Source organism: Dermacentor variabilis, chromosome 1, assembly GCF_050947875.1.
Source record: "Dermacentor variabilis isolate Ectoservices chromosome 1, ASM5094787v1, whole genome shotgun sequence".
Classification (NCBI taxonomy): domain Eukaryota; kingdom Metazoa; phylum Arthropoda; class Arachnida; order Ixodida; family Ixodidae; genus Dermacentor; species Dermacentor variabilis.
The window spans coordinates 266,665,463-266,688,469 of NC_134568.1; positions in this window are offsets into that span (position 1 = coordinate 266,665,463).

Consider the following 23,007-nt stretch of genomic DNA (forward strand, 5'->3'; position numbering starts at 1 on the left):
TTCAACATGCGTGGAAAAAAATAAGAGGGAGACAAGATAAAATTGCCTCGCAGTTTGCGCGGGGTCTCTTCTCACGCGTTTTCCTTGTCCGCCGTTTGTCATCAGCGCGGCCTGGCGGGACTGCGCGGGACGGCGCGACAAGGCAGCTGAAGCTGGAGGGTGCGCGTGCAATTCCTCTCTCAGGATCCGAGGAGGACGCATGTTGGGACCATGCGACTCTACGCAGAAGAGGGTGGGGGGGAAGAGGGGGCCCCGCAGCTGAGCACGGGGTGGTCGCACAGCCTTGAGCCGGGGCGAAGCGAGGCAGCCCTCTTCGATGGCTGCCTGCACAGGGCCCGGAACGCGGGTCACCAGCATTACGTGCAACCGAGGACAAAACAGTGCCGGCATACGATTTACAAGTGCCGTCGCGCCTAACGATGCGGGGATCTCCATTCCGTCGCAGGAGGAGACTTTGCGCAGCTGTTGCGCATCCGCCCCCAGCCGTGGCGCGCCGTCGTTTGGCGAAATGCTCATAAAAATGCAACCCTTCTGCCTTTTGCTACGCTCGCCAAACCTATAGACTCCTCCACTCCCCCTCACCGCCCTGCACGGGCGGTGGGATTCTCGAGACTCCTCAGTTGCTTGCGTAATGAAAGCATGCTTTATTGTTCCGCTTGGCGCGCACATCACCCTGATGCCTTCGCCTGATGCCGGCCGCCTAATGACGTCAGGAAGGGGACGCTAGCCGAGTGACGGCGCGACCAGCGTCGTCATCTGCGCTGTGATGTGCCCTAAACGGGGAGCCCGCTTTTTGATGATACAGGCCCTTTTAAGGACGCCCACCTCCAGCAAAAACTGCCATTTGCAGCCTGCCCGCGGCACACCAGATAAGGCCCCCGAGCGGCCGAGAATGGCCTCTGCGCCGCCGGTCGCACCGTGCTACGCGCCGGCCGTGGTAGGTGCCCGCAGAGAGGGAGCCCCGACCGGCTGCACGTGTTGCACCGGCGTGGGTTGCTTACCTTCTTTCTTTTTTTTTCTTTTGCAGTATCTCCTCGTGTTCGGTGGAATAAAAGAGGGACAGAAGCACGGAGAGAGGCAAAAATTTGTAGTGTGCTACCTGAGTGGTGGAAGGAGTAAACAATTCTTACCAGCAGCGGCTTCATCATATTAAAATAGTCTAATTGCCTTTCAATGGTACGGTATTTACAAACTTTCATTTTTCAAAGAAACACAATTTTCAACAAATCAGCAGACTCACGATGCCACAGTGTACCGGCCCGAAAAACATCGCCCTTCAATAACTAGGGGGGGCTTTTTCGCACATGCTAAATCTATGTGGCGGAGCCAGCTTGTGGTGGGTCTGCAAACAGTACAAGATTTTGCTCTATTATTATTATTATTATTATTATTATTATTATTATTATTATTACTATTATTATTATTATTATTTAGAAAAGCTGTTCAAATAATAGCTCCCATTCAACGCTGTGGCGAGATACCCGTCAGTTTTCCAATCCACATGCATAATTTATTGAACCCCGCTACATGACAGCTCTTACGGAGACCATGTGCAACCTCAAAGGTATGATTGCATCTAATCACACGTGCTTTCAGCAAAACATAAACAAAAAAGTCTATAACGCGTAAGTATGGAGTGGTCAACGCCTAAATTGCATTTAGGCGTTTCTTTAAGCGAGGTGAAATTAAGAATGTAGGAGAGACCAGGCCAGGATGCAGTCTACAGCAATGTAAAATAATTCAACGCGTTAGCACACCAAAAGGGCTTGTAAATCATACGCGTTAACTCACAACGCAGAGCTGTTGCCACGTTTCTTTTTTCGGAAAAGGTTATGCGCTGCGTTTATTTCATCATCAAGGTTCCACTACTCAATTTAACCATATGAAGAGGGCACACAAAAGGTTTGTTTCTCTGTTTAGTACGCTCAGTCCACGCCAGCACCCCCAAGTCTTAATATTTCTAATACTTGTCGATGCTTGAGTTGCACTTGTATTCAAATATTTTTGTTCATTTTCTCTCAGTTCCTTCGTTGTCCATGAACTGGCTTCAGAAGTGTTTTCTTGTCAGGTTAACTGTTTTTTTTTTCTTGTTCTTGTTTCCCTTCGCTAAGGTTTTTGGCATGGCCACGCCTCTCAGTGGCAAAACTTCCTATCTTTTACAAATAACACAGTTGAAGAAACGAAAAATAAGAAAGGTACGAAACAGCCGCCACAGTGTGGCTGCACTGAAGCTGAGGAAGACGACGTGTTCCCGATTACTATAGGGTCGCCATCACCATTCCAGACCTAGGAGGTTTAAGAGTTGGACAACTGAGTTTGTAGAAGTTACCATGACAGAATTATCCGATGTCATCTAAACTACACATCAATCAGCTCATGGACCAGCCCATATCACAACTACTTTGATGAAATTACTGGTTAACTCTTTCCTTGAATACAATTGAATACAATTGAATACAATTAACTGTTCGCTGCAATATACATGGATCTTGACCTCTTGGAAAATTGCAAAAATCGTAATTTTACTTCGAACTGAAAACCTCGGATATATGTTGGACAGCATTCGCCCAATTGCCCGTAAATCGAATCTAGTAAAAATTATGGGAAAAATAATCCATGTCCGGCTCAATGAATTTACTCCTTCTCAGGGTATTCTGAGCTCGACATAAATATGATTTAGGTCTTAATGTTCCATATGCTAAGCTCACCTTGATTTGGAAAGCCGCATTCTACTAGCAAGACTATCAGGAGAGGCATCAGCATTGGCAAGTTTAGGTATTCCAAAAGCATATGACAGTGTCCAACATGGAATTTTAATTCATATAATAGCAAGCTGTGCTGTTCCAGACTGTTTAGTGGCCGGGATACAAGAGTTCCTCTCGGGTAGAGAATTCTTTTGTTTCAAGGATGGGGTGACATCGGGTACATATTAACAGACGGCAAGCGCGTACCACAGTGATCAGTTGTTTCGCCACTTTTGTTTAATATTTGGTTATCTTCTGTCACAGTTCATCAGGATGTGCAACTGTATCTGTATGCTAATGACATTGCATTTCTCTCCTCACCACGGGATATTAAAACGGGATACCTAATTTTGCAATCAAATTTCTCTGAACTCGAGTCCAGGTCGGACGGTCTGTTTTTTTTTGCTTAAGGTCAAGAAATGCTCGTTACTTGTGTTTCCATTGTCGAATCCCGTTTTTATTTCTCTTCATTACCGAAATGAGCCAATACCGCAAGTTGCAGCCTTGAACTTATGATGGTAAACTAAACTGCTAATAAAGAAGAACACAAATAAATGCTAGTAAAGAAGAACGTACACTGACATTGTTGTGCCGGTTCAGTAATAAAAACACAGGGATGTGTAGAGCTACGTTGCTGATGATTTATAAACTTTAAGTCCGCCGTATTCTCGAATTTGGCTGTGTTATTTTTTCAGGATGTGCAGCATACAAACTAAGACCTTTGATAGTACTGAAAAGAAAAGCGCTACGCCTCTGCCTTGGGCTGCCAAGTTTGGTGGCTGACAACGTACTTTATCTGGAGTGTGGAGTCATTCCGCTTGAATCCAAACTTAAGCAACTTACCGTCCTGACCTTCCTGAAGCTTTATGATGCATCCCTATCTCATTTGCAACCCGTTTTCATCAATTCTCCCGAATCATTTTTCATAACACATTGGCGGTGTTACCAACAGCCACAAGTTGTTTTTGTCCAGTGGCTGTTATCAAAACTTTAAGTTCGTCTATCGAACCTGATTTCTCCAAAATCTAATTCGTTCAAGGTAAAATTAATCTTTGATTACATTTTTCCAAACACGCAAAAATCCTTCCTGCGCGCATACTTGAAGGTCTCTTTCAAGGTCATCTTAGTCAATTTCCGTCTCACTCGATAATTTCAATGGGCGCAACACAAAATTTAGAGAAGGCCGGTGTTGGCATCTTTTCTAATCACCTTAACTGGCATTTTACTTTTCGTCTCACTGACTACACTTCAATATTAGTTGCTGAATTCCTGGGGATAATTTAGTAAAGCAATGAAGGGGGCTAGTTGGTGAACGTTCATGGTTATATTGCGCTCAGTTGGTAGTTTGCGCTTCGTCCGTCCACGTCCTGTCCTTCCATAATATCGTGTTTGTAAAACTGAGCGCAATATAACCATGAAATCCTGGGGATAATTCTGGTCATACGAAAATTGAGTGCACAGAAATCTAAATAGTGCTCACAGACGCGCTTTCGGTCTATCACTGTAAGGTTGTTTTCTTGTCGCACTGGTAACAACGTTACCGTTACGGCCTTACAAAATCTACAGAGGCCGAGAACGGAGCTCTCACTATAGGTGCGATGACAAAAGACGTTGTTGAAAACTATGTAACCATTCTGATAGCCTTGGGCCCACAGAAATATCCGACAAGAGAATTTCACAGGGAGGGATATGGAACTCTCCTGTCAGAATTTCTGTGTCCCAAAGCTGTCAGAAGGATTACATTGTTTTCAATTAGGCCATTTGTCACCGCACGTCTAGTTGGATATTAGTTGTCGGCCTCTATCAATTTTTGTAAGGCCCTAATGGTAAGGGTGTTGCCAGTGCGGCAAGAAAACACCCTTAACAGGTAGCTATAGCTCGGGCCCAACTCCAACGGGGCCTATTCAAGTACATGTAAAACGCAAAAACTTTTTATGAGATAACCGCTGTACCAATTTTCAAGAAATGTGTTGCATTTGAAAGAGAAAGTTACATTCTAGCGACTGTTGGAAGCGGAATTTCTATTGAGGGCCTGAATTTTGTTGAAAGAATTTTCAAAAATTCGGAAGTTCGATAAACATACACGCACGAAATTTATAAATTAATAGCTCTCCGTCAAGAACAGATATTGTGGTTCTGTCAACGGCATCCATTAGATCATTCAAAGCAGACAAATTAGATATTTCAATCTATATCTTACATAAATTTGTTACATTGTTTATAAGGGTTCTGAATAAGCTGTATTTACACCTTACTAAATTTTTGAGATTTATGTCTAACATATCAATTTTGTCCGCTTTAGATGTACTATGCGATGCAATTCACAGAATTGTGATATCGTTTTTCATTCCTGAGTTAAGGAAATGTAAACTTGATAGTTTCGTTTTCTGAAAATTTGTGATTTTCGCCAATATTTAGCAAAAATTCACGACCTAAATAAGGAATTCAAAAGCAACCTTCACTGGATTTTAAGTTTTTCTTTTAAATGCAATCAACGTCGTGAAATTTGGCGCAGTGGTTGCCGAGGAAAACGAAGTCTCCTTTTAGATGTATTTAGATAGCAGCACTCGAGCTAAAGCTTCCTCTTAAGGGTGGTAACATTTTACACACACACACACACACACACACACACACACACACACACACACACACACACACACGCGCGCACGCACACACACACACACACACACATACATACATGTATATATATATATATATATATATATATATATATATATATATATATATATATATATATATATATATATATATATATATATATATATATATACAAACTTCTAAAAGACTGTGACACCTGTTGAGTATCTTTCCGACTCTTCTCCCAGACAACTTGTCTGAAGTCCGCTTTGTCTGGGTCCCCGGACATTGTTCAATGTTTCTAAATAAATCAGCTGACTCACTCAAATCTTCATCGATAAATGGTCTGGTCTTAATGTTCCCCCTGATCTCTCTTTTATAACAGGAGCTAGATTTAAACGCCTTTTATTGATGACTGGTAATGAAACAACCATACTTTCCGCATATGATTTTCGACATATAAAATTCCGCTGGAACACGAGCAAATAATGCCTTTCACCCCCAATGCAAGGTGACGTTAGCAAGTTTCCGCTGCAGAGTTCCCCGCCTAAATTGTTGCCTGCATAGATCTAGCTTATCCATAACTAACCTCAGGTCTTTTTGTAATGAACCAGCAACTATCGACCATATGTTTTTTTTCTTGCCGCCGATTCCCCTCCCTCCGCGAAATGTTCCTCATATTTCCAACTAGTAAACTACGTTTAGCACTTACAACACCACACATATTGTTTTTTGGTGCCTGCCAATTAGGCACAAGCCATGGTTCGATGATTGCTGCTCTGCACAAGTTCACTGGCGCATCCGGAATGTTACGTTGCTAGGGTACCGACCGTGGGACAACTTATTTTATTATTATTTTTCTTTAGTCTTTCAGTTTAATTTTACTTTTATTTATTTAAATGATGTATAGGTACTCTCAAAATCCGTGTTACCAAGTAATTGCCAAATGATTCGTTCTAAATGTTCGCCTTTAACCCTTTTGGTATGTTGTTGGCTGTACGTTTCAATCTATCCAGTGCGGCCAATCTCCCTCGTGGGTACGAGCCATGTTTTGAGGCAACAACATCTCCTCCACCATTGGCGTATGTGTAAATATATTGCAAATAGCCTTGTGTATCAGCTTCACGTAACATTATTTGGTGGAGGTGGACGTTCCCCCTTCCCCCCATGGAGCTTCACAGCGGTCGCAATGCCGAGAATGCAACTTCGGCTCCTGCTTACGGCACTTCATTTACGCAAGCATCTACGCCTGCAGCCATGACCTACGGCACAATTCACTACTCGTACGGACAACGCAACCAGTCAGAGTGGCGCACCATTGACTACAAGCCGATATGTTTTAACTGCTGGCGCATCGGGCATATCGCTCGCCACTGCCGCAGCCACTGCACTTCTGTGACACGTTATTCTTCTGCCTACCACCCTCGTCCTTCTAGTTGGCCCTTTTCATCCGCTCCCTCTATGCCCAACCCTTCATCTGACCATGTGACACTTCTGACAAGACCCCGCTTCACCCGCTCATCTTATCCCTCCCGCCGTCAATCTATTTGGCCTCCGTCACGCCGTGCTCCTTCTCCGACCTATTCGCAGCGCCCCCGACTAGATAACTACACAGTGCAGCTTCTTAAGGTGGAGCTTCATTGACGACTTTGGCACGAAATCCTGACTTGACCATACCCACGAACCAGAATATTTTGGACGTTCTTGTTGACAATATTCCTGTGTGCGCGTTGATTGACACCAGGGCACAGGTGTCCATTATGAGTGCTGCCCTTCGCCGTTGGCTCAAGAAAGTTCTGACCCCTGCACCGATGCGAGTCGCCGATGGAGGGACTGTCGGTATTGTTGGCATGTGCACTGCCCGACGCTGGGCTTTAGGCCTGCAAGAATATACCTTCTCCGTCGTATATAAGACGGGACCCTTGCACCAGGATGCAGATTGTCCCGCTACCCTGTGAAAGAACCGGCAGATGCGGACGCCATCGCTTCCGTTTTCTCTGTCTCACTGTTGCTTCGAATCGCTGCCGATTCGAAGCAACAGTGACAACAGCTACCAACGCCGTGATCCTTCGTTACGAGTCCTCACCGACCGGTTGGATTCAACGCCTGGTGACGTGTCTCTCCGGATGTTTCTCCTCCAGGAAGGGAGATTATACCGCCGCAATTTCTATCCGCACGGCCCTGACCTACTTCTAGTCATTCCATCACACCTGCGTTCGACTGTCTTTCGCCAACTTCACGACGCTCCCTTGATTGGGCACTCGGGCGTCTCGCGCACATACTACCGTGTACTACCGTGTGCATCACGTTACACTGGTCTATACCGTGTGGTGTGGCAAGTGACCGATGTCACATATGAAATCATGCCCGCCGACCCCTCAGCCTCGTCGTCAGCTGCAAGTGAGATCGTTCACGTAGCGAGACTAAAGCCCTAACACAAACACCTTTCGATGTAGCGTAAGCACCGGGACGGTGCTTCTACTGCCGGGGGTGATGATACGGAACAGCCGCCACAGTGTGGCTGCCCTGAAGAGGAGGAAGCCGGCGTGTTCCCGATTGCTATAGGGTCACCACCATGGTCACGGTTTGTCTACGTGTAAGTATATTGCAAATAACCTTGTGGATCAGCTACACGTAACAATATTTTCCTGTCCTTCCCGCCAATTTGATCTTGGTAAAAAGTGCCGGTGATGCTGCACTAAAGTGCGACGCGCCCATGCGAAATATTCCACTGACTTCCAAAATTCCCCGAGTTAACGTATTATGATAGCTCTACAGGCTACTCGCACGAATAAAATCCCGACCACTACCATACTGCTGGCAGGGAAAAATCAATCTCGTATTTCTTTTTCTGTCAGAGTTAACCTTCCTGTTCGTTAAGACTATCGTTAACAAAGCGCCCTGTTTGTCCAACATAATGTCTTCCTCACGATAGCGCAATGTCAGACACAATGCCTAAAGCGTGGGCCACTTTGAGATTGCGATGTGCACGCTGCCCACGTCTGGGTTAACTATTTCTGCGACATAATGCCCCCAGCAAAGAACCGAAAGAAAGTATTTTAACATTATTGCACAGTGCAACCTTCTCTCCCTTATGCGATGTGTTGCGTCTGCACGAAATAAGCCATACGTTTCTTTTTTTTTCTTTTCTTGATTACTACCTTCTGCTGCTGATTGTTTTACTTTTCTTGCAAATTCCTCTGTTACATGCGCTAACATGGATCAGGCTAGCCTGAAACCAGTAGCCTTTCGATATGGGCATCAAAAGCTTCATCGTGTAATCGTACAAACAAGATTAGTTCATTGCATTCGTAAGGCATAGATGGGCTACGTTTCTTTGCATTAAATTGTAGTCGATGAATGTACAATGTAATACTGCCTTCTAGACCCTTAATTTATGCTGCCAACGGAGTGGCTCGTTGGAAGGTGTTGATTTTAAATCAAAAACCCTAAGGAATGATTGCGAATCGCATTCCTGAGAACCAACCGCCCCGAACATTCTTGGAAGGCTTCTAGTGCACTTGCAACTACTTGATTAAAGAGCTCCGCTTGGTCCAGAATATTGATTGAAAAATTATTATCATAGGGAGACCCAGTAGGTTTTAGCATGCCGCTTCGTCAAAAATTCTTAACCGAGGCGTTATCATATCGCGTGATATAAAGATTACTATTAGCTTCAAACATGAGCCAATACAAATGCTTTCTTGTTGGAATTTGACATACGCCATTGTACAAAAAGCCGAAGTTATATCAAACAAAACTGGTCTCCATTTCAGCTATCAGTCTAGTTCTCTGCAGGAGCGTCACCATTTTCGTGGCGAATTTTCTATCCTGTTTGACTGTTAGCCCAGTGAGCGCTGTGTCCTATCAAGGTGCTAGGCGTCCAGGCAATAGGCGCACAGTATAAGCTGAAAAACTAAAACTTAGCAGCGCTGCAATTGGGGCGAGTAGGATATAGATTTTCTTGTAAAAATGTGTTTTTATACAGAGAGACAGAACTGGACAGTGTGTGCTCCATCCATTTCTGTCCCTGTGCGTAACAGCACGTTTTTCCAAAAAAAAAAAAAAACTAAAACTTCAACGAAGAAGAGAAAGATTAGCAGATACACCCCACGACAAGCACCGATCCTCCCCGATGGGTAGGTTCCACTTGTGCAGAGGAAACAACAACAACAACAACAACAACAACAATAACAACAACAACAACAACAACAACAAGTGATGAATTACGTGTTTATTAAAAAAAAAAGACAGCGTTTCTGCGCTTGTCCAGAAAAGCATGCGTGCTGAAAGGCGAGACACAACTCACAAGTAGTGCTCATCCAGAAGCGTTATTAAGGCGAAAGCCTTAAGCGGCTGCTTCCAATGGCTCATACCCGAAAAAAGCGGTGTCTATTGAGTGGTTCAAAAAATGTCATCATCAAGTCAAATGGTTTCAAAAATTTGACGAGTGGTACAAAAAATATCGTCAGTAATGGCTCATACCCTCCAAAAAAATATGACATAATATGGAATGGCTCATACCCCCGCAAGCAAACAAAGATGCAACGGCTGAATATGAAAGAAGAAACGAAAAAAAGAAAGAACGAAGGAAAGAACGAAATAAGAATGGAAGGAAGAAAGAACGAACGCAAGAACAGAGAAAGAGAGAACAAAGACAGAAACAACGAAAGAAAGAGTGAAAGAAAAGAAAGAAAAAATAAAGACGGAAAGAAAGAAAGAACGAAATAGCCTGTAGATAGTGCAATAGATGCTCGCATGTGTCGTTGGGGAGATCGACCTAAAGCGCCATACGTTTACTTCACACTGCAGCTCGTTATGCCTTGCAAGAAATGTGACCCCTTCGATCAGACCACCTAAGCCATTACCACATGTGCAGTAGGCTTTCGCCTTCACGTGTTACAGGAGTGTAACATGCTGCCGATTTTTTTCTTTGCAGGGCAAGAGACAGCGCACTGACCCACTTATCGCCGACTGTCTGTCTTTTATTTTAAGACGAACGCTTCCGTAATTTCCTTCTGCTTTTCGGACTTCCTTTTCTAACAAATCAAGGTTTTTCAACCAAAGGAACACTTCCATCTTGTTTTCAGTATCTGAAAACTTTGCTGCTTGTTTCAAAGGCAATATTTCTCACTTATTCAGCAGGTGTATTAGAGAATGAGAGCAACTCAACCATTTAAAACCAGTTATAAAATGACGACAATCTGTTTTCCTCCAAGTGGAATCAGTCTGAGCGCCAAGCGAGTCCGTTCGACGCAGCAACGACACCAGTAGACGCCAGCCTTTAGTGAGAAGCCTTCAAGACTATTACAAGTTGAGAGGGTACCATTCCGTTTTCAGTTTATCGCCTACAAGGCTCATATGTCTTGTTACTGTCAAACGGCAAACATTAGGCGGATGCGGCGCCTTACATTGAGCCGTTATGGTTCCACATTAGTTTTATTTGAGAAATGTGCAATAGTGTTCGCACTTACTTTTACAAATGAGGTGCCAGCAATGACATTTAAGTTATATATGCTTGCATGTTGAAGCTGTGAGACCACAGTGAGGTAGAAAAGAAAAAAAATGGAAACGAAGTTTAAGGCAACGCGGCTGCGTCTAGGGAAGACGGCTGCGTCTAGGGAAGACAAAACATATCAGTTGGTAAAGTTGCCCACCGAATGTCGTCAGCGCTGGCAAGCGCAAAATAAATCAAGTTACTCTCGCCACAACACCATCAGCGTGTACGTACGCAAGTGGTGCCCCGCGATGAAATGGTCAGTGGCCACGCCTGTAGCAGATGTTATTTGTCAGGCATAGTTTAACAGCTGCTGCTGGCGATGGGGTGGCGGTAGCCGATGCGGCAACAGCGGACACACATTGCGTCGGAGAGCGACGTCGCGGCTCACCGGCTGAGATACAGCGAGCGACTGTTGCGTAAGGTGCCTTCATGTGTGGCAACAGTGAATCATTAAAGAAAGAAGAAACCTGTGGATGTAATTTTTTGTAACTTTTGCCCGCCGAAGTGGCAACCGCGCAGCTGTACACAACGGTACAGTAAGAGATGCCCTCGCTTTCGGCGTTTCACTTCTCATCGCAAGGATTTCGTATATTTTGCTTAAAAACTTCGTCCCAAAGCGCCTGGTCTTCCAACGCTGAAGCACATCTACTACACGAGCACGCAAGTTCATAGCAAAAAATAAAGACAGCAAAGATAATGGCCCGCCTGTCCATGCTGTTATCCATGAACGCCATTTTGTCAGCCTAGACAAAAAAATAACATACAATAAAGAAAAGGGAAGAGATCCCTCTAGAGTTCTTTTTTTTTCTTTTTTACAAATTTAAAAGTGGCGCCTCCTCACTCGGATTTATCTCTAACGATAGATTAATGGCGAGCGATTGAGGACGGCCCATCTCTGAAAGAAAGCACGGCACACAGAACTCGAAAGCAGCCGACCAGGGTGGCCGTCAAGAAGGCTAAGAGCTGAAGGGGCTCTTTTGATCCTGCGTCGCCATTTGTTTTCATTTGATTTAGTGAAAACAAAATGTTCAAAAAAGCTTTCAGGTTCGTCTTGAGTCCGAGGGTCACTTTAGGTGGGCAGGGGGCACCCACGTTGTAGAGCAGAGGTCAGGCCACTCTGGCGGGGCCTCCGCGGCGGCGCCGACGCCCGAGCGCCGGCTTGTTTTTCTCAGGCAGTAAGACAGAGAACGCAGTCTGGGAGACGCAAAAGACGCGCACAAAAGAGCACTCCGGGTGTGACGCGCGGACCGCGCGTCCAAAGTTCGCGAATGCGAGCCACAGTTGCTCGGAGATAAGCGAACTGCGGAAAATGAAAAGGTTGGGAAAGCGGAAACAAACCGAGAGCTAAGTTTCTGTCTGCTTCCACTCTTTGCTTCCCCCCCTCCTTTCTTTCTTTCATGTTTTTTTTTGTTCTTGCGTACCAAGAAACTTACGTATCGAGGTGAAGATATATGCAAAAAATTAAATTTTGAAAAATCATGATTGTAGAAACTTGAACTTTTCGAAACTTTCCAGCACCAGTTCACTTTAGACGCGGATTGTGAAGGTTGTTTGCAGTGTGAGTGGCCAGAGTGCGACCTCAAGGAAACCGGTAATAATCAGAACAACGCAGTAACAGAAGGCCGAACTCAACGCCCAGCTCTTAAAATTTACGCAACATCTGTCCCGGGGTCGTATGTACAAATATGCACAGTGATGAAGTAAAACTGTTTACGTGTTTAGTGACCAAAGGCGTCATCGCCATTTAACTTACGGTCTTCGACTTCGCTAAATAAAAAGCAGCTACGAAGTTGATGGAAGTGAAACATCTTCTATGACCCTGCGAACTAACGTTACTTGAGATACAGCTACCCTCGTTTTTAATCGGCTATCAATTATCAATTGAGCCATGTTCTCTTTTGAATACAATTGCGACACAACTATATCGCGTCACTGCTGCCGCAACTAACCATCACGTGACCATATAGGCAGCTAAAGGACGCGCCATCAGAAATAAAGAAATAAAGGAAATAAAGAAACATAGAATCGGCGAAAAAGAAAGAATGAATCATTACACACTGAGAAATATGGAGCAACGTAATAAACTTATGCTGCCTACAGACTGGTCTAGCCCTATCTGCTGTTTAGAATGCGCAGCGCCTCGAGCAGAGTGGCGTAAAAAACCGAATCATTGTGTTGTTGCGAATGTTGCTCAGACACCTAACTTTCTCCGTGTTTTTACGAAGACCCCGGCGATAGCTACTCACGAACAAAGCGCCGGTAACGGCTTGACGGCTTAATTGGATTTCGCCGGCGTCGCTAACATACCGAAAGCCAGACGCCGCCCTCTCCGGGCTCTATTCCCGAAAAGGACCAATACAAAGGGCAACAGAAGCGCAGCGCCCCGAGCGAAGCTGCCAACGCTCCCTAAAAGCGTGCTTTCCTGCCAGGTGCCTCAGGATGGGTTAGGGGCTGGGCCGAGTGTTCCCTTCAAAATTGACTTCGCTTCTGCCGAGGAGGAACTGTAGATTCGATCGGGCAGCACAAAGTGTTTCCCTCGCAGGGCCACTCCATTTTACGTCGGCATGCACGTGTTCGTGTCGACGTGCGCTTCTCGCGCGTGTTATACGTGCAGTTCGACTGCCTCTCGTCCGTGGCTCTCGGTAAACTCACCTGGGTCTATGAAAAACCCAGTGGACCAATGTCTCTCTGCAGAACTCCAGACCGGGCACCAGCAGCGCCTCGGTTCTTTCTATCCTCGGTTCCTTTTGTTTTCTCGATCCTTTCACTGCGATCGACTTGTTTTCGTTGATAGGCAACAATGAGACGACGTCAAGTGGCCGCCTTTTGGAGATTCCCCTGCTACACACAGATTTGAGCAGGACTGAGCGTGGAAGCTTGGGATTGTTGGTGACTCACTGGAAAAAAAGACAGCGCAAAAAAGACAGGGACACGAGCGAACGACACGCACACAGCGCTGCGTGCGTGTCGCCTCGTGTCCCTGTCTTTTCTGCGCTGTGTCCTTTTTTCTTTGAGTAAGAGATCTCTTCTATTTCGAAAACATCGCTGTTTCTTTCCGAAAAATCCAAAGTCCATTTAGACCCTAACTGCTGTCCCTTTATGAATCGTTGTGTTCTTACTGCTCAAATTGTGGCAGCTTCCAAACGCGTACGGCAAGCAACAGTTCTTGATGTTTTGGAATTCGAAAGTAAAAACTGTCGTGAGCAATCGTGTAGTGGAATTCACTCTTTTAATTGGCTGCAGATTTGTACAAAGTTAAATGTATGTAAAATACATTTAGTAATATATTTCAAGAAAATGTTTGGCATATTCAGTTTTAGAGAGCTCCGGCTCTAATGTAACGGCCATATTTCATATCCTTCCACGGTCCGCCTAACGTGAACTATCTACATAATCTGCTAGGGACATCAAAGCCGTGCTTTCGCCTAAATTTTGATCACTTTGGTCCATCTCACTTTCACCGTGTTACCGTGCGTTATAGCATTTTCATGATGACCCTTAAACAACGGTGCAGCGGTACTATGATGTTCCTGCGGCTTAAGCTACTTCGCCACTGCAGCAAGTAGGCTCGAGTAAAAGTTCATTAATTGTTTTCTTTTATGTTTTTTACTTCTTACCGAAAATTAGAAAACCGGTGAACCACCTGTTTGTAATCAACTTCGAACTGATGACAAACAAAATGATCAGAAAGGAAAGAAATATATAGATTTAATTGCAGTGATCTAATCGGTGCCTTTCCTGAAAAAATTAAATTATGGGGTTTAACGTGCCAAAACCACTTCCCGATTATGAGGCACGCCGTAGTGGAGGACTCCCGAAATTTCGATTGCCTGGGTTCTTTAACGTGCACCTAAATCTAAGTACACGGGTGTTTTCACATTTCGCCCCCACCGAAATGCGGCCGCCGTGGCCGGGATTCGATCCCGCGACCTCGTGCTCAGCAGCCCAACACCATAGCCACTGAGCAACCACTACGGGTGGTGCCTTTCCTGCCCATTCTTTCCTAATGATTTGGAGTACAGGCCAACATCCACGTCGTTATATTCGTTCGCCGCAAAGTGTATGAGAGGATAGCAACCGTTCACCAGTTTTCTCAGTTGATCTCAGTTTTCTCTTCTGAACCTCTACTCCACCCCCCTAGCACGACAAACAGCGCATGTGGCGCCATCTTTCAGCGACTTTCGAAGCTGTGAAGCTGCATCTGCGTCGTTCGCGTCCTTGCGTCGATGTGCAGGCCAGTAAGCGAAAAAGAAGCGTGAGATATAATGCGTTACGGCCCGAGGACCCGCTTATGGGATTCTGTGTGTAACATATAAGCAAGTAGCAAGCTTGCGCCGGCAGCCTAGGGGTCGGCATGTGGTACTCGCACCGGGGGATTTCGTGTCTTTCTTCGAGAACAAATGCGGCATATTTTTCTTCTTTATTCATGTTTCCGCCTTTTTCCCAAACAAGCTTGGCATGTAACATCGTGAACAAACGCCGCATGAATTTCAGGAGAAAATAAATTCCGCCGGTATCTGGATAGAATTTCTGCTCTGTTTCCGTGCTGCTTTCAAGAAGAGTGTGCCGTCCTCAAGACGTATACACGGAATGCTCCGCACTGCTACGGTGAGAAAAAGAAAGCACGTTTAATAATTCTTTGTCTCCAAATAGCATCAAGTCTACAAGAAAGTTTTAGGACAACTTCTGGTAACGTCGCGCAGCGACATAGCTCGTAAGAGTGGGGCTACGCATTCCGTTCTTTCTGCCCGGAAAGTCCGGCAATTACGAGAGACAACGCGCAAGCAGAAATTTTTGCGCAAACAAAGCACTTCATTCTGACGGCGGAAAGTGGTTGCCTCGCGACGCACAGACCAAGCAAGCGTTCAGCAACGGCCACCTTCGTAGCTGGAACTCATTCGGCCCAGTTGTTTGGTGGCGAGTATGCGGCGAAACGACGACCTTTGATTGGGAGGACGCCGGCATAACAAGTGAGCCGTGCACGGCAGCCGCGGCGATGGCGCTGCAGCCGCAGGTCCAACTGCCACGACGGCGCAGGGCTCGCCCCGTCTCCGGAAGCCTCGCCACAACTCACGAGGCGCGCAGATTTGGCAAGCGCTGTCGAGGAGGGGGATGCCAGCAGCGCTCCTTGAGCCCGATGTCGGTCAGGCTTGAGCTCCGACTGGAAGGGAAATATACGAGGAGACTCCGAAGAGCACCACGAAGGACGCGGCTCATTGAAGTCGGTGATTATACGGCTCATAGAGCCGGCTGCTTTCCCCCGAGATGCGCGGGCTTAACGACCCTTTCGAAGGAAAAGGGCCGCGACAAAGACGAAAGGCCGAGGGGCTCCTTCGGACGTCTCCGCTAATTCTATATGCGAGAAGAGGCTTGCCCTGCTGCCTGGAGCACGCGCCGATCAGTCGGCACGTGACGTAGCTGCATGCTGCAGCGCCCTCGCGTGGTGGCCGTGACACCGACTGCGCAGTCGACTTTACGAACGCGCAGCTGCCGCCTTTCTTTGGGATGCACCGCGATGAAGCGCACACGCGCAAGTAGCAAACAGGCCTGCCCGAAAGCGTTCGTCACCGGGACTCTGCTGGGTGCGGATAGCGAAGACGTTTCCGCAACCAGGGGAATAATTATGCTGAACAGAACGCTGATACTATTCTTTGCAATGCAGTACCAGTAAGACCCTTCGTACAAGCGTTTCTTTATTTCTTCGCGCGCGCGCGCGCGCGTGTGCGTGCGTGCGTGTGCGTGTGTGCGTGCGTGTGTGCGTGTGCGTGTGTGCGTGTGTGCGTGCGTGTGCGTGTGTGCGTGCGTGTGTGCGTGTGTGCGTGTGCGTGCGTGTGTGCGTGTGCGTGTGTGCGTGTGTGCGTGTGCGTGCGTGTGCGTGCGAGTGTGTGCGTGCGAGTGCGTGTGTGCGTGTGCGTGCGTGTGTGCGAGTGCGTGTGTGCGAGTGCGTGTGTGCGAGTGCGTGTGCGCGTGTGTGTGTGTGCGTGTGTGTGTGTGTGTGTGTGTGTGTGTGTGTGTGTGTGTGTGTGTGTGTGTGTGTGTGTGTGTGTGTGTGTGCGTGCGTGCGTGCATGTGCGTGTTATCAAGGAGTATTCAGATATTGAGATGCCGATTGTACCTACTACAGACATACAGAATCGTGCAGTGAACGACAATTCACGCCAATTAGCGAGCGTGGAGCTTCTGGTGGGTGCCAGAAATGCCAGAAAAACGCGATTTTACTTTTAAACTGAACGTAAAGAAGCTCCGTCCTTTTCTGCATGCAGTTATTGTGCGCCAAGGCACAACAAGGAACACGTCTTCTAACTTGTGGCACATTATAGGGCGTGCGACGTAAAATCAAGTTCTTCCGGTTCCTCTTAGTTTTATACTTACAACCCCAAGCTCGACGAAGGTTCCACCAGTTAAGAAGGAAACAGATTTCCGCTGTGCCTAGGCGCTTTATGTTTTCTTTACCCTATTTTCTTCTTTCCACAACCAAGGACATGGCCTGATCAAATAACGTAACAACGATAGGGCTACGGTTTTATTTCGCATCACATGTTTTTTAGGCACCTAAAAACTCTAGAGCCACAGCAGCTCAGAAAAATGGAAGGAAGCGCGCTTCGCTTCTCTATTTTGCCGTCTACATTCGACATCAATCTTTCACTGAAAGAAACAACACTTCGATCTTAGCCAGCGCTGTCGGCGTAGCATGTACCTCAAAGCCTCGAGACGCGACGTACGGTGTTCGAAGGCCCTCTGGTTATTTTTTGTTGTTTTTTGGCTTCAACAAAGTGTGCGTGGTTTCGGTGCGAGCAAGAAACGAGGCTTTCCGCTCCATGTCATCACCACAGCTAAAGCGGAAACCCCTACCTCAGAAATAAATAGGAGCAACATGTGAAGTGCCGCTCTGATGATACACCATATATATATAGAATCTGCTGCGCCGTGTTTTCTACGAGAATTGATACAAATAAAGTGAACTCGAAACACATGGTACACACATACACATATATAACTTCGCAATTTCGTCAAACACGTTACAAACAAAAGGTGCTATGCTGTGCGTCTGAACACCAGTATGCACCAGTTGCTGTAGTTAAGCAGTTACTTGAGCTGCTTCTGTGCATCATTTATTCATTTATTTATTTATTTATTTTGTAGAGAGGGATTGGATTTATTTATTTATTCTGAGGTTATGCTACAGGAAGTAACCTGAACTAAATACCATCGCCTGGCAGACGAACAATGAGGCGGATTCACAAAGTTTCATGCTTCTCCAAGCAAATAATATCAAATCTTCAAACTAAAAAGCAAGCGAAATACCTGATGCCGCAGGTATAATGTCCAAAATAATCAAATGACGACTAGCAAGAATCGAATGGATGTTAGCGTATGCTTAACATATGTACTTGACGAGAAATGAAGTGTTAAAACCCGAGCGCTTTGACCTCGGTACATATTGCGGCGTGGTGGAGCGTACGTGTTTCGGGAGGCAGTGAAAAACACGCGGGTAACACACTCACACATCTGGTCTTCAACTAGCCTTCAGTAAAGAGGGAGGGAATAATGACAGGCATGCTTGTTTAGCTTTCATGGTTATATTGCGCTCAGTTTTACAAACACGATACTAAGGAAGGACAGGACGTGGACGGACGAAGCGGATGTTGCGCTTCGTCCGTCCACGTCCTGTCCTTCCTTAGTATCGTGTTTGTAAAACTGAGCGCAATATAACCATGAACGTTCACCAACTAGCCCCCTTCATTGCTTTACTAAATTGTTTAGCTTTATCCGGTGAGCGCTTTTATTTTTTATTCATGTGCCATAAAGGCCCTTTTACAGGCATTCAATAGGGGGTTACTTAACATTACATAACATATTAAGGTGAGTAAATAATGAAAACGAGCTCCGTTTGCTGAGAACAGAACTTGATCAAACATACTGAAAGATATACTGAGAACATACTGGAAAAAGTAGAAATAAAATGTTACTGGCAACAATAGAGAATAATACAATTCTAACAGTCGTCGCGCAATGAGCACTTCAGTTTGCAAACAAAAGCGTCGTGGTCATTGACAGAAACGATTTCCGCAGGCAGCTTATTCCAATGGTAAATGGCAAGGAACAATGGCGAATGACGCATAAGCTCAGTAGGAGCGATCTTTGGTTGTACTTTAAAGCCGTGGTCTAATCAGGGAAAGATGCGATGGGCCGGTTTGATATGAGATTCTGTGAATGGCACACGATTGCAATAAAGTCGGTGAAAGTGAGATAACAGGGTTTACCAATTAACCAGCGTTAATGGCTAATGCTCACCGCAAGATGTGCCTTTCTGTACCGGAAGTTTCTCTAATGATATCTCATGGGTATATCTATTGTCTGTGTTGTCGCCGACCCTTGTGAAATGGAGTTCTGCGCGCAACGCGAACGCTGGTGTACATTGTAGCCCTTACGCCAGCACCAGTGATTACGCTGGAAGGTTCATTGGGCCACGTATAAGTGGCCGACGTGTGCAGATTGAGTGTGCAGAGCAGATTAACGACAATCGCGGACTGTGCTCGCCGCTATCGTGGTGCTTGACGGTTACATGTTTTTCTGGGCATAGGCTTCACCCAATAAAGAGTTAGTTTCGTGTTTCAGTTTCCTCTACTGTGTTCTTCACCGTAACCACAACGAGAAAATGCCTTTATTTTATTTTATATTTTTATAGGATAGTGGCTTCGCTGCTTAGTGTGAAAGGAGGTAAGAGGGCCAGATACGTCGCATATTCAAGGACATCCATAGTGCAACGTAGTACCCCCCCCCCCCCTTATGCATTAATCCAGCCTTCGCATCTGGCCACTTGCGGTAGACGCTTATTGCGCATCTGACTATTAGCCCCGAGAACGAACATGAACTACAGGGGCGCTGCGAGCGCCGCTCGCGTGACGTCAGGGCACGGACTCGCACCGCCTGTCGTCTGCTGCAGTTAGGGCGGTGTCGGGTGCTTTCTGCGGTGTTTCCGTTTGTTCGCCCTTGTTCTCTCTGCTTGTATACTTATGGTGGTCGTCTCGAATGTATTTTTACGATTCATTTGCGAAGATTTATACAAAAAGCTTATTTCTTAGACGACAATGCAGCTCTCAAAGGCAACGCTACAGTGCGAGCCGAAGAAGCGCAGACCAGCCCATTGCGGGTTTTTCATGCGCGGATCGACAACCGCAAAAACATAGCATATAAGAATCCAGTTATGATATCATACCTGCCGTGGTGCAACAAGTATGTCACAAACGCTGGCTATATATGACTTCTACAACAGTTATCTTGATTTTAATCCGCTAAAATAGGTTTGCTCACGACGAGTCGTTCATGGTATAATATCGAATTTTTGCATTTCTTCACAGAAACGCTCGGCAGTAACACGAGGACTTAACTAGCACTTCAGTTTAGATTCTACAAGGTCCACCTGCTTCCTTAACTGCTTTTCAAAATTAGGCGGTTTTTCACGTGTTTATTTTAAGCGGCGGTAACTTGAAGCAAAGCTAATGAAGGCTTACAGCTATTTCCAGAACACAAAAACGAATGTACCCATATATATTCCTTTTTATGTGCTACACGTTCAACTCACTTGAGAAATTTTTTGGTGCTTCTTGCTTGAGGAATATACATGACGAATCTGTTTGACGAACAGACACAGGCTGCTCGGCCTAAATTTTTTAGTGAAATATGCCTGTTGGACCGCATGGCTGCAGCCAGAAATACGTCGATGCGTAAATCCTTAGTAGCATGGGACATATTGAAGATATCACAATTCCCCGGTGGAGGGTGGAAAATCAAGTGAAATATGTAAAGCTTGTGGTGTTTTCTTTATGAAGGTTTGCGAGGTTCTCTTTTATGTACCGAAGAAGGGAATAGTTCTCCGTTTGTATAAATAAACAAGGCTGGATCGAGACATGGTGACACAGAAGGCGCTTGAATTTTTCTTTTCTAAGCAATCTAAGCTGCGCTGTAGTAGCTCCAGAATACTTTAGCCATTCAAATTGGCGCTGTAAAAAATGCTTTATGGTTTCAATTCGAAGTTCTAGTGAACTGATGGGTTTCGCGAACAAATCGTGCCTCGCCATACCGACAGTCGGTTGCTACCCTTGCGTGATCAGGGGTGTGCCATATTGTCTATGAAGGCTATTGAGGGCCATTTTATCGTTTGCAATTGATTCGCTCTCGATCTTAACAACGAAACTTTTCTCTCAGAGTTTGCTACTTTGGTATTGGTGAATTAACTAGGTAAATATTCTACATGACGTGCCGTCGTGTTAGCAGCCATAGGCAATTCATTTTTTGGAGGCCTGTTTCAGAGAGGGGTGAAAGTAGCCGCAAACCTTTTCATAAGAAATGCGTGCCTAACTCTTTCTTTTACGCATTAATAAATGACCATATTTGACTAGAACAACTCACCAGAGTAATAAGAATCACGATGACAGCTTCGCTGGGCAGTGTCCTTGCAACACGGATAACATGCTGACGCCAATTACCAAGATTTTTCTTCCATGTAAAATGCATTGTCTCTCATAGCTAAATTCTAGGGGAATGTTAAGGGCTTAGTGAAGCATCATACACAACGTCTGGTGTTGCATTTGCAGACATTCTTTTTATGCAAAATTTATGGACAGACGCGGCGCATATACGCATTGCAAAACCAGTAGACCCCTTCAAAGCTACATAGCTTGCCATATCCAAGCCGCAAATTTTATCGACTCACGCGCTTTAGGAGAAGGAACTGCGGTTCAGGCATGAGAGCACAATGAAACCGGCATATCCTTCAATAAGTACGGCTCGAGCCACCCATACCCGAAGCATACACGAAGTGAACGAGCGCACGCGTCAGCCGAGCGAGCCGCAGCGAGCGGCGTCCTGGCCGTGACGTCACTCGCGAGAGGGCGCCACTCCTAATTCTCGCCGCTAATACCACCCTTTTACTAGAACGTCGTCGCATGAAAATACCGAAGCCTATGCGCGCTTTAAAGACTAGGAGTATTTAGCTAGCGCAAGAAAAAGGGCCAGCAACTTGGTGTTAGCAACATGCCAGAGGCTCTATTCTGGACATTTCCCCATTTTCTTCGATACGTGACGTAAGCGCGACGCGTACAAAATGGCGCTGATGGCCCCGTTTAGCCTTCGTAAAGTGACGTAAACTTGATATTTTGCCTAAATAACTGAAATGAAGGCACTGAACCTAAAGTTCTCGATAATGCAAAACAGTTTTCCTCTGCAGTAAAAGTAAAGCATCTAGCTCAAAGCGCGCGATTACTCCCTCGAAGACGGTTCTCGCTTCCACATCGTCTGCTGCATACAAGCCGTCATCTGCTTTATTAGCTAGGATGCGTGTACCTGGGAAACGGAATGAGTCATCGTATATTGACGCCAACGCACTTGTTTTTACCTTGAGACAACATACGTGACCTACCAGGGGTGATGAGCGCACGTTCTAGGCCCCGTTATCGCTAGTTCGCGAAACGCGAGTGACTAAGTCCGACTCGGCAGGCTGAGAAACAGCCGAGCATCACCGATAGCGTTGTGCGCGCCACATGTATCCGCTATCGGATACCTCTGGGATGGATATCCGGCGCTGTCATCTCTTGTTCACTTCGCTGCTTACCCGCACCGTGTGAGCAAACATGAAGGCCTTGTGCATATTTCTTTGTATGAATTAAAGATCCGCCATTGTCACAACTTCTGGTGCTGCGAGAAGTAATTAATCTTGATTACAGTAGCAACACAGCAGTGAAAAGTGGAAAGCGTCGCAGAAGGTTTGCAATGTTCAGTCAATATTATTTCAAATAAACATGCTTTTTAAAAAAATTGTGGCCAAAACACAAATGCCAACACAACCCCAGAGCGACGCAAATACTATGAGCATGCGTTATGAACAAAATATTTTCATGGACCCACGACGGGTCCATGAAACGACGGGGAAAATGCGGCGCTACGCATTCCTGTCGGCCGCCATTGCATATGGCTCCTCATTAGCATAATTCGCGCGGCTCGTCGCACCACAAATATGGCGGAAAATCTCTGCACTGGCGGCCCAGCGCAACGCCACGCAACGACAAATTGACCTTTACGGAACGGCACTTCCAGTGGCGCTCCCCACAGCATATTCCTTCAGCCAATAAGCAAGCTGACATGGCGGCTACATTGGATCGCCAC